Source organism: Stenella coeruleoalba (genome assembly GCF_951394435.1).
Source record: "Stenella coeruleoalba genome assembly, chromosome: 13".
Lineage (NCBI taxonomy): Eukaryota > Metazoa > Chordata > Mammalia > Artiodactyla > Delphinidae > Stenella > Stenella coeruleoalba.
This window is the reverse complement of record NC_137159.1, coordinates 3,073,567-3,085,252: the sequence shown is the minus strand read 5'-3', so window position 1 is coordinate 3,085,252 and position 11,686 is coordinate 3,073,567. Positions and strand designations below refer to the sequence as shown.

Genomic DNA, 11,686 nt, shown 5'->3' with positions numbered 1-11,686 from the left:
AGGGAAGGGGGGTTGGGACTGGCACAGCGAGGGGGGGCAGCTGTTGCAGGGAGCCGTGAAGGCAGCAAGGAGTAAGCATCTTACACTTGGCACCGGAGGGCCCCGGTCGAGGGGCTGGCCTAATGCCAAACCCCCGGAGCTGGCAGGTGTGGGCGGAGCAGAGGGAGGAGGATAGTGAGAGGACAGGGCAGAGCCGGGCGGGGTGACGGGGAGGGCTGGAAGGCCATGGTTTCCCTGGCAGCAGACGGGAATCACTGCACGTTCTGAGCGGAGGCTGGCGCGCCCTGTGTGTGCATCCGACCCTCCTCGTGTTCAGGGGGCCTCGGGTGGAGCAGGGAATTCAGGCAGGAGGCAGTGCACCGAGTCAGGTGACGTAGCTGATGGCTGGGACCAGAGTGCAAGAAGCAGAGCTGGAGAGAGGGCTCAGACCCTGGGTTTTGAAAGCTTAAGTCCAAGATCAAGTCCCTCGTGATGTATGTGAAGTGTGTGTCATCCCATCCCGTTACTTTGTCAGGGTGACCCGTAACTACCAGGTCAGTGAATAGTGTAACCCCTGTGGCGGTCAGTTGAAGCGTAGTAACCCAATCCCGTGTGGAGGGAACATTTTGAAGGTTAATAGTGAGGTGAGAGACAAGTGAATAAGAAAGAAGGGGATGTTTCATCAGTGTTCTAGATCGTGGTTCTCAGACGGGCGTCAGAGTCGTCTGGAGGACTTAAGACATGTTCCAGGCCCGCCCCCGCCCCCCCCCCCCACCGAGTTTCGGCAGGAGGCCTAGAGCAGGCATTTCTAGCTGAGTTTGCATGTCCAGCTAGCTCCAGGCGATGCGGCTGCAGCCGGTCCGGGGATCACACACAGGGAAACCCTGCTCCAGGTGTGAAGTGTCCTCCGGAAGGGGCAGCAGAGGAGAGCTTAGGGCTCTTTCCGTCCAGCTGTCACCAGCCAGAGGCTTCCCCAGGGAGGCCACGCGCGCGTGCTGGACAGTGAGAGACCACGGGCCCCAGGGGTCAGGGGCCGGACTCAGGGTCCCATTGGTGTGCAACCTCTGACACACACACCCCTTAACAGAGGTCCACAGAGGTTACCCTAATTGCTGGGTGAAAGGATTCCGAGTTTTATTCATGCTAACGTGATCAGATACGGACTAGCTCTCATTCCTGAATTGTGTTGAGACGTTGATTCATTTGAAGTGAAAAAAGCAAGTGGTAACTATTTCTCTTCTATCAAAGAATATTCATGTATTACATGCCTGTATTTGACTTATAAAATGTATTTGTATCTAGATATCTTTATGCCCGTATTTGACTTATAAAATCTGTTTGTGTCCAGATATCTTTATGCAGTGAAATTATTGATTATTTTTTACTTTCTTCTTTCATGTGTGGTTTGAACTTTTTAAAGCTCATTCATAAATTTTATAACAGAAAATAGTGAATTTCGCCTTGAAGTGTCCAGATTTCTAGCGACTAGTACCCTGGTTTAACCACCAGGTGGAGTAGTTTACAACCGAATAGGCTACTCGGTGCAGAAAAGGCGAAGGGGGTGAGATTCCCGCCCTCTTCCCTAATTTCATCCAGGTGATTCCTGTACGCTGTAATGCCCCTTGGAAGCATCAGGCATACTAATTATATTTTTAAATCTGTCTATTGCAGATGAATCTCTAAATTCTGATTTATGTTTCACGTGCTTACATTTGAATTTATAATGATCTCACTTATTAAATTGATTCCCTTTTATTATATTAGTTTCAGGTGCACAACATAATGGTTTGGTATTTGTACACAGGTACACCTCCTTTTATTGTGCTTCCCAGATATTGCATTTTTATATATGTATACAAATTGAAGGTTTGTGGCAACCCTGCATGGAGCAAGGCTGTTGGTGCTGTTTTCCCAAAGCATTTGCTCTCTGTGTATTTCTGTCACATTTTAGTAATTGTCGCAATATTTCAAACTTTTTCATTATTACCATATTTGTTCGGGTGATCTGTGATCAGTGATCTTTAACGTTACTATATTGTAATTGTTTGGGGGGCCCACGAGTCACACCCATGTAAGATGGTGAACTTAATGGATAAATGTGTGTGTGTTCTGACTGTCCACCGACCAGCTGCTCCCTGTCTCTCTCCCTCTGCCCGGGCCTCCCTGCTCCCTGACACACAACAGTATTGAAATTCGGCCAATTAATACCCTACAGTGGCTTCTAGTGTTCAGGTGAGAGGAGGTTCACGCATCTCTCACTTTAAATCAAAAACTTGAAATGATGAAGCTTAATGAAGAAGGCATGTCGGAAGCCAAGGCAGGCTGAAAGCTAGGGTTCTTGTGCCAGACGGTTAGCCAAGTTGTGTATGCAGAGGAAAAGTCCTTGAAGGAAATTAAAAGTGCTGCCCCAGTGAACACGCACAGACATAAGAAAGCAAACAGCGCTATTGCTGACGTGGAGAAAGTTGTAGTGTCTGGATAGAAAATCGTAACAGTCACAAGAGTCCCTTAAGCCAAAGCCTACTCCAGAGCAAGGCCCTAACTCTTTAACTCTGTGAAGGCTGGGAGAGGTGAAGAAGCTGCAGAAGAGAAGTTTGAAGCGAGCAGGTATTAGTTCATGAGGTTTAAGGAAGGAAGCCGCCTCCGTAACATAAAAGTACAAGGTGGGGACTTCCCTGGAGGCCCAGTGGTTACGACTCCACGCTTCCGGTTCAGGGGGCGCGGTTTGATTCCTGGTCGGGGAAATAAGATCCCACATGCCACGCAGCGAGGCCAAAAGATCTTAAAAAATAATAAAAAGTAAAAAGTGCCAGGTGAAGCAGCAAGTGCTGGTGTAGAAGCTGCAGCAAGTTACCCAGAAGATCCAGCTGAATAACTAATAAAGGTGGCTACAGTAAGCAACAGGTGCTAAGTGTAGATGAAACAGCCTTCTACTGGAAAAGGATGCCATCCAGGACTTGCATAGCTAAAGAAGAGAGCTCAGTTCCTGAATTCAGAGCTCCGAAGGACAGGCTGACTGTCTTGTTAGGGGCTATGCAGCTGGTGACCTTAAGTTGAAGCCAGTGCTCACTTACCATTCTGAACATCCTCGGGCCTTTAAGAATTATGCCTGTGCTCTCTGTAAGTGGAACATGACAACACATCTGTTTACAACATGCTTTACTGGATACTTTAAGCCTGCTGTTGAGAACTACTGCTCAGAAAAAAAAGGTTTCCTTCAAAATACTACTGCTCGCTGACAACACACCTGGTCACCCCAGAGCTCTGATGGACGTGGAAAATGAGATTAATGTTGTTTTCATGGCTGCTAACACAGCATCCATTCTGCAGCCCGTGAAATTACTCAGGGAGGAATTTTAACGTTCGAGTCTTACCATTTAAGAAGTACCTTTATAAGCCTGTAGATGCCACAGACAGGGATTCCTCTGATGCATCTGGCCCAGTCAACTGAAAACCTTCTGGAAAGGATTCATCATTCCAGACGCCATTAAGAACGTTCCTGATTCATGGGAAGAGGTCAAAATATCAACATTAGCAGGAGTTTGGAAGAAGTTGATTCCAACCCTCATGGATGACTTTGAGGGGTTCGAGACCTCAGTGAAGAAAGTAACTGCACATGTGGTGGAAACAGCAAGAGAACTAGAATTAGAAGTGGAGCCTGCAGATGTGACTGAATTGCTGCCATCTCATGAGAAAACTAACGGATGAGGGGTTGCTTCTTATGGATGAACAGAGAAAGTGGTTTCCTGAGTTGGAATCTACTCCTGATGAAGATGCTGTGAAGATTGTTGAAGTGACAACAAAGGATTTAGAATATTCCATAAACTCAGTTGATGAGGCAGCAGCAGGGTTTGAGAGGATTGACTCCAATTTTGAAAGAAGTTCTACTGAGGGGAAGATGCTATCAAACAGCATTGAAGGCTGCAGAGAAATCGTTCAGGAAAGGAAGAGTCGTCAGTCGATGTGGCAGACTTACTGCTGCCACCCCCCAGCCCAGTCAGCAGCCATCAGCACCGAGCCAGACCCTCCAGCAGCAAAACGATCAGGCTCGCTGAAGGCTCAGGTGATGGTTAGCGATTTTTAGCAATAAAGTATTTTCTAATTAAGGCATGTGCATTTATTAGACATAATGCTACACTTAGTAAAGTATAGCGTAAACATAACTTATGTATGTACTGGAAAACCAAAAATTTTGTGTGACTCGCTTTACTGCAATATTCGCTGCACTGCGGTGGTCTGGAACCGAACCCACAGTATCTCCGAGGTCTGCCTGTATATTGCAGAATGGTCACCATAGTAAGTCTGGTTCACATCTGTCACCATGCATAGTTACCAGGAAAATTATTCTTCTTGTGATGAGGATAACTTGAGTCCTCTTATGAAAGGTGGATTGCTGGAAAAGACCAGAAGCCGAGTCACAGGATTTGGCAGCAGTGTCTTGCAGGGAGGGAAGGAAGATTCCTGCAGACAGGAGGCCGGACACCCCTGCTTCCTCCTCCAGCCGCTGCCCCTGGGATAGACTGGCTCCCCTTTGACTGCGAGTTGCTATTTCAAAACATACATTTACATCAGTGTTTTGAGTATTAATAAACTCTCTAAATGCTAGTTTACAAAAAAAGGAAAAAAGTGGAGAGAATTTAACTCAAAATAGTGGAAGACCACTATTAAGAGACTGAGAAGCAAAACCAAAGCGTTTGGGACGGGGCGTTCCATCCTGAGACTGAGGTGCCGGGGGTGGGAGTGGATGAGAGCGTGTGGGTGGCCCCCAGGGACCTGCCCGGTGGCGCAGGCACTGTGTGGGCCACGTGCTGGCTACGGGCTTGGCCAGGACGGCCCTCTCTCCCCTTCCCCGCCTTCCCCACCCTGGCAGGACATGCAGGCTGAGTTTAGCCAGCACGTTCCTGTCAACAGCATCCAGGTGCGCTGTGGCCTGCGGGGTGACCCAGGCTGCCACGGGACCAGGGGGACCACCCTGGTCGTAAACACTCACCCTCCACGCCGTGGAGTGCAAGGGTTCCAGTGGAATCGCTGTATCACGTGGAATTGCTGTATCACATAAACTCCATCTTCTTTTCTTTTTTTTTTTATAAATTTATTTATTTTTGGCTGCGTTGAGTCTTCATTGCTGTGCCCGGGCTCTCTCTAGTTGCAGTGCACGGGCTTCTGATTGCGGGGGCTTCTCTTATTGTGGAGCATGGGCTCTAGGTGCGCAGGCTTCAGTAGTTGTGGCACGCGGGCTCCGTAATTGTGTCTCGCGGGCTCTAGAGCACAGGCTCAGTAGTTGTGGCTCACGGGCTTAGTTGCTCCGCGGCATGTGGGATCGTCCTGGACCAGGGATCAAACCCGTGTCCCCTCCATTGGCAGGCGGATTCTCAACCACTGCGCCACCGGGGACGTCCCAACTCCATCTTCGTAGACCTCCGTACCGTCAGAGGATGGAGGGGAAATATTCAGCTATGTTCTCTTTTCCATAGGCTGATAACTAAGAAGATTCAAGGCTGCTTTTCTGTTGTTCTAACTAGCGCTGTAGCGTTCAAAGTGAGTTTACCAAATGCAGAAGGAAAACAACCCACCCGTAATCTTACCATTATCCGCAACCAACAGCTAGTAGCATTTTTAGGAATTCTAGTATGTATATTTTCACGTGAAAGCACATTTTACATCATGGTAATTAGAACATACATACCATTTCAAAACTGATTTCCATTTACTATCATATGACCACTTTGAGCTTCATAATCATCATTTTAATGACCTCAGAATATTCCATCCATCGAGCATATGTTTCCCAATTTACTTAACTAGTTTCCATACCGTTAGCCACGTGAGCTTTTAAAAAATAATACCGTAAATACTGTACGACCAGCATACTTGCTTTTTCTTTCATTTGTCCTTAGGGTCAATTCCCAGAACTAACTTTATCAAGTCAGTGGCACGAACTGACTTTATACCGGTAGCCAGTGACTCCGTAGAGCCTCTGCCATTTCCGGGGCGCGTGTGCCAGCCCCACGGCCAAGATCAGCACCGAGCATTTCCCTTTTCAAGAGCTCCAGCTTTTCCAGGGTCTCTGCCCAGTGGATGCCCAGCCGTTCCTACTGCCCCTGTCTGTTCTCAGGTGGCCCCCTCTGCTGGGGGTGAGTCTTGTCTGGTCACCCCGTCCTCCGGCCTCCCAGGCCTGGGATGTCTGCACAGTTCCTTTCCTCGGTGGGAATGTGCCTGCTGTCCCCAGGGCCCCTCAGCAGCCCCTGCCCTCTCCCCCTCATCCCGGCGCCTGTCCACACCTTTCCGTACCCCACATCCACTCCACTCCGCCAGGCCCAGCCCAGGGCGGTTCCACCACATTGACCGATCGGCTCTTGCCAAGGTCACCAGTAATGTTAACTGCAGAAGTCAGGGACATCTTTCAGGCCCCTTTCATTTGGTCTCTGTGAGGCACTGGACCCCATCCCTCTGGAATCTTTCTCACCGCCTTGGATCCCACATCCTCCTACCCTTCTGACGCTTCTCTGTAAGTGTCCTCTCTCTCCTCTTTGTTGACCCAGCTCCTAACCTTTGGCGTCCCCCGAATAGAACAGATGGCTCACGGGGCAACGCAATGGTGCCTCACCCCCTCTCTCTGTGCTGTCGTGTCGGTTCTAACATTTACAAACCCAAGTGTGCCCTCTACCCGGCTTTGAGGCTCCCCAGTCCCTGGGTTTCAGTCTCTCCCTTTTATTCTAGACACACAACCCATGAACAAGCCCATCTGCTTCTAAGATTCTAACCCTCCCCACGCTAACAAGTGCCCAGTCTGTGCCCCCAGCGAGGTCTTCCCTTTGAGTGTGTCTCTAATATAACTGCCTCTATCTGAATGCCCCATAACATCTCAGATTCAGCAGGTACCGAAGAGAATTATTGTCCATTGTCCCCCGCCCTCCCTTCAGGTTTACGCGTGTTCTCTTAGTGATGACACCTCTCTCCAGTATGCAGTCAAGTTCAAAAGCTGTCCACCACTTCAGCCCCTTTCCCCTTCCTCACATCCATGGTCACTCACTCACGGGGAGCTTGTCCATCGCACCCCGAGACTCTCAAATCTCTCCCCTCTCGACCATCCTTCTCTGCTCCCTGAGTTCACAGCCCTTGTCAGCTCCTGCCTGGATAATTCCAAACGCCCCGCAAAGGGCCGCCATCCTGCAGCCCTCCCCTCCCCGCACATCCCGAGTGGTGCTAGGTTTGGTGTGAGCAGGCAGGCTTCCCGGGTTCAGTTACAGACTCTGTCTCTTGCTATCTGCATAACTTTGGACAGAGTTTTCAACTTCTCTCCACTTGCCCACATGTACGGTGAGACGGAGCACCTTCCTCGCAGGAGCAGGTGTGAGGGTGGAATGAGGGTTACGTGAGTGAGTGCACATCCAGTACTTGGGACGGTACCTGGCGCATAGAAAGCACCCATTAAATGTCACCGCTGTCATCATCATCGTCGTCTCTGCACCACCAGGGAGACCTTTCCAAAGGAAAACTCTGGTCCAACCAGTAACCTACTCAGAACCCTTCCGTTCAGACAGATTGAGAACACCCACATTCATAGCAGCACTATTCTCAGTAGCTAGAAGGTGGTCACAACCCAAGTGTCCGTCGACAGATGAATGGATAGGCAAAATGCCATTCATGCCTGCAATGGAGTTTAGCCTCTAAAAGGAAGGAAATCTGACACGTGACACACATATGTGCACCTGACAGATGTTATGCTCAGTGAAATAAGCCTGTCACAAAGAGACAAATGCTCTGAGGCCCTGGAGTCATCAAATCCATAGGGACCAAAGTAGGTGTGGGAGGCCCGGGACCGGGGGAGGGGGAGTGAGTGTTTAACGGACGGAGTTTCAGGTTGGGAAGATGAGAAAGTTCTGGAGACGGATGGTGGGGATGGTTGCATAGCAATGTGAATGTCCTCAATGCCACTGAGCTGTGCATGTAAAAATGAGCAGAAGGGTAGAATTGTATGTACCACAATCAAAATAAATCAGTAAAAGCCCTCAGTGTCTCCCCGTTGCCTGCAGAGTTGCAGCATCACAGTCGGTGCCGCAAGCTCTTGAGGCTCCGTCTCAGCTCTTCTTCTCTGGCCTCATCTCCTGCCTCTCCCTGAGCCGCAGCTACGTAGCACTGCGGCCGTCTCTTGGGCCAGGAGCTTGGACCACACTCAGCCTCTGCCGGGTGCTCCAGTGTCTTGATTCATGCCCACTTCCTGACCTTCTGGTCTTGCCAGTGGACTTTCACTTGGACAAATCACAACACAGACTTGTTAAATATTAGAAATTACTCTAGTTGAACCCTCTCATTGACAGATGGGGAAACAGGTCCCCAGTGTACCTGAGAGCGCACAGGTTGGTGTTGCAGCCAACATAAGGTTTCCCGCCTCCCAGCTCTGCGTTCCTGACATTACACTTTGGCAATCACAGTGTTCATGAAAAAGCAAGTCCTAAGTTGGGATTGAGGCTAGATGCTGCCATGCGGAGGCCACAGACAGGCCCTAAGAACCAGGGAGCTCCCAGGTCAATGCGGATCCCATTTGCACCTTATGGCCACGCAGGACAAACTTTTTCATTAGTTCATTCAATCATTTGTATATCCATCTGTCCATCCATCCCTCCATCCATCCATCCAATCCTCCATCCATCACTCCATCCATTCCTCCATCCCTCCATCCATCCATCCATTCTTTATTATTATTATTATTAAATTTTTTAATAAATTTATTTTATTTATCTTTGGATGTATTGGGTCTTTGTCACTGCATGCAGGCTTTCTCTAGTTGCGGCAAGTGGGGGCACTCTTCGTTGCGGTGCGCGGGCTTCTCATTGCGGTGGCTTCTCTTGTTGCAGAGTACGGTCTCTAGGTGCACCGGCTCAGTAGTTGTGGCTCACGGGCTCAGTAGTTGTGGCACAAGGGCTTAGTTGCTCCGCGGCCTGTGGGACCTTCCCGGACCAGGGCTTGAGCCCGCGTCCCCTGCATTGGCAGGCAGATTCTTAACCACTGCGCCACCAGGGAAGCCCCATCCATCCATTCTTTTTGGGAGGTGGCCTAGCTAAGGGCCCAGGTCTGAACTGCTTAGTCTGAGTCCTGTCTCTGCCACCTATTTGTGTGATATGAACAGGTTATTTGCCTCCCGGGGCCTCACGTTCCTTATCTGTAAAATGGGATAACCATACTACTTGCTTCATAAGGTGGTTATAAGGAGTAAATTAATTAACGTGTAAATGCTTACAAAGGTGCCTGGCACATGGTAAGTTATACGAGTCTTCGATTCAGCACTAAATTGAGGGAGGAGTATCTCTAATTCTGGAAGAAGTAATACACAGGCTGGCCTTTGGAGACCCTTCTGCCACCATCGTTGGCATCATGAGCAGTAATGATGGTGTGCAAGTGCGGGGCAGAGAGGCCCAGGCTTCACGGGGTGGAGGAGTGTGGGGTCCCAGGAGGCTTCAGCTCATCTTTGTGCTCATGTGTCCCTGAGCTTGAAATTAACTAAGACGAATGAATGTAAGATTTCAAACAATATTTTGATATTATGCAAATAAGATAACAAAGTTTGTTTAGAAACATTAGCATAAGTAAAATGTGAAGTTTATGAGCTTTTCTGATGAGAAAGGCAAGAAGTAAAGCTGAGTGGTGATTTCTGATGATTCATCTGTATGATAAGAGGCATTAGGATGGTGTCAAGGAGGAAGCGTGAGGATCTTGGCGCGCCTGGCAGAGCCTCTGCATTTAAACCGGAGGGATTTCTCTCTACTTCTGTGTCTCAAAAGTCATTTCAGGGGTTAGAAAGTCTTGGAATATTAATAATTTAAATTGAAAACTTCCCCTTTTAACATACAAGAACTCCTGATTATCTACTGATTTGCATCAACTACAAAACAGGAAAGAATTTCGTAAAAGGCATTTTAAGCTGCTCACTTTATTTTGTTAAATAGCTGGCGGGGGTGAGGCAGTGTTTTCGCAAGCACTGATGAATATGGCTAAGTTTTCTCTAACTTAAGATATATTTACTCCAGTTTGAGATCAAATAAAACTGCTACGAGCATCTGTGTACATGTTTTCGTGTGAACCTAAGTCTTCATTTCTCTAGACAGAGGTCCAAGCCTTCAGGTCGCGTGGTCGTTGCCTGTCTGGTTTTATAAGAAACTGCTGAACCGTTTGCTGGGGTGGCTGAACCGTTTTACATCCCCTCCAGCCGTGTGTAAGTGGCCCAGCGTCTCTGCATCCTTGAGAGCATTTGGTGTTTCACCATTTTTTATTGTAGCCATTCTGACAGGTATGTAGTGTTATTTCAGTGTGGATTTAATTTGCGTTTCTCTGATAGCAAACGACAGTGACCCTCTTTCCATGTGCTTATCTGCCAACTGTGCACCTTCCTCCGTGAAGACGTGTCCTGTCTCCATTCATGTTTTTTGCCCACTTCCTAACCAGATTGTTTGCTTTCACTGTTGAGTGTTCAGAGTTCTTTGTACGTCCCACTTGCAAGCCCTTTATCAGATATGTGGTTTGTTAACATTTCCTCACACTTGGTATCTTGTGTTTTCATCCTGTTAAAAGGATATTTCACTAAGCAAAGGTTTTTCATTTAGAGGAGGTTGTTTTCCTTTTATGGACGCTGCTTTTAGTGTCGAGTCTAAGAACTCTTCTCTGAGCCCTAGCTCCCAAAGACCTTCTTTTTCCCTAAATGTTTTATAATTTTACACTTTTTACATTTATGTGTTTTTAAGCCTGTGATTCATTTTGATATAATTTTCATTGAATAAGGTGTGGTGTTGGGTCGAGGGTGTTGGATGTTTTGCCTGGGGGTGTTCAGTTGCTCCAGCATCATTTGTTGAAAAGACTGTCTTCCTCCGCTGAATTGCTGTGGTACTTTTTCAAAAATAGTTTCATCTTTTGATAACAGATCCACAGCGGTATTTGTTTCTGAGGAGGAATGTAAGGTTAGATGAACCAAATGTTGTAATTTTCCTTCTGTTTTCTCCGTGTATCGACACAGAGTTTCCCATGAGATGCTGGGATGGCAGTGGAGGGGGTTTATGTACTAGGGGAGCCTGTGGTGTTAGAAATGCAGTAGGTCAGGTCTGTTCTATTACAATTTTAACAAACCTGGGGCTAACACTTCCAAATGCATGTGGAGCCCTTCCAGACAGTCACCCCAGGACCACTTCTCAAACCCTGGACCACTTCCGTGCACTTCCTGCCAGAGCCAGGACAAATGAAGAAAACCAATCTCACCATTGGCAAGGGAGAGGGGAATCTACACTGTGCAGAGATGTCAGGTGAAAGCCGAAGGGTGTCCTCTGGATTTGGCGCAAATGAGGTCATTGGTGACCTTAGTAAAGCGGGTGTGGTAGGGTGGTGGGAACAGAACCCACAGTGCAGTGGGGTGAGGATGTGGGTGGGGCCAGGCAGAGAGGACCAAAGTGGTGTAGATGAAGGAGGGCCTGGGCCCCGAAGGCTTGGTTTTGTTCTGAGATAAGGAGGCTGGAGTGTGTACAAATTCCAATGGAATGGGGGAGGAAGTGAAGATGGGGGAGGAAGTGAAGATGGGGGGAAGTGAAGATGGGGGAGGAAGTGAAGATGGGTGGAAGTGAAGATGGGGGAGGAAGTGAAGATGGGAAGTGAAGATGGGGAGGAAGTGAAGGTGGGGAGGAGGTGAAGGTAGGAGGAAGTGAAGATGGGGGGGAAGTGAAGA

At 48.3% G+C, this 11,686-nt stretch overlaps 1 protein-coding gene across 4 annotated transcripts in view; it reads left to right on the top strand.

Moving 5' to 3' along the window:
- The window catches only part of MRPS9 (mitochondrial ribosomal protein S9), a 123,399-nt gene that overhangs the window by 47,150 nt on the left and 64,563 nt on the right, over positions 1-11,686 (top strand). The window lies entirely within an intron of this gene.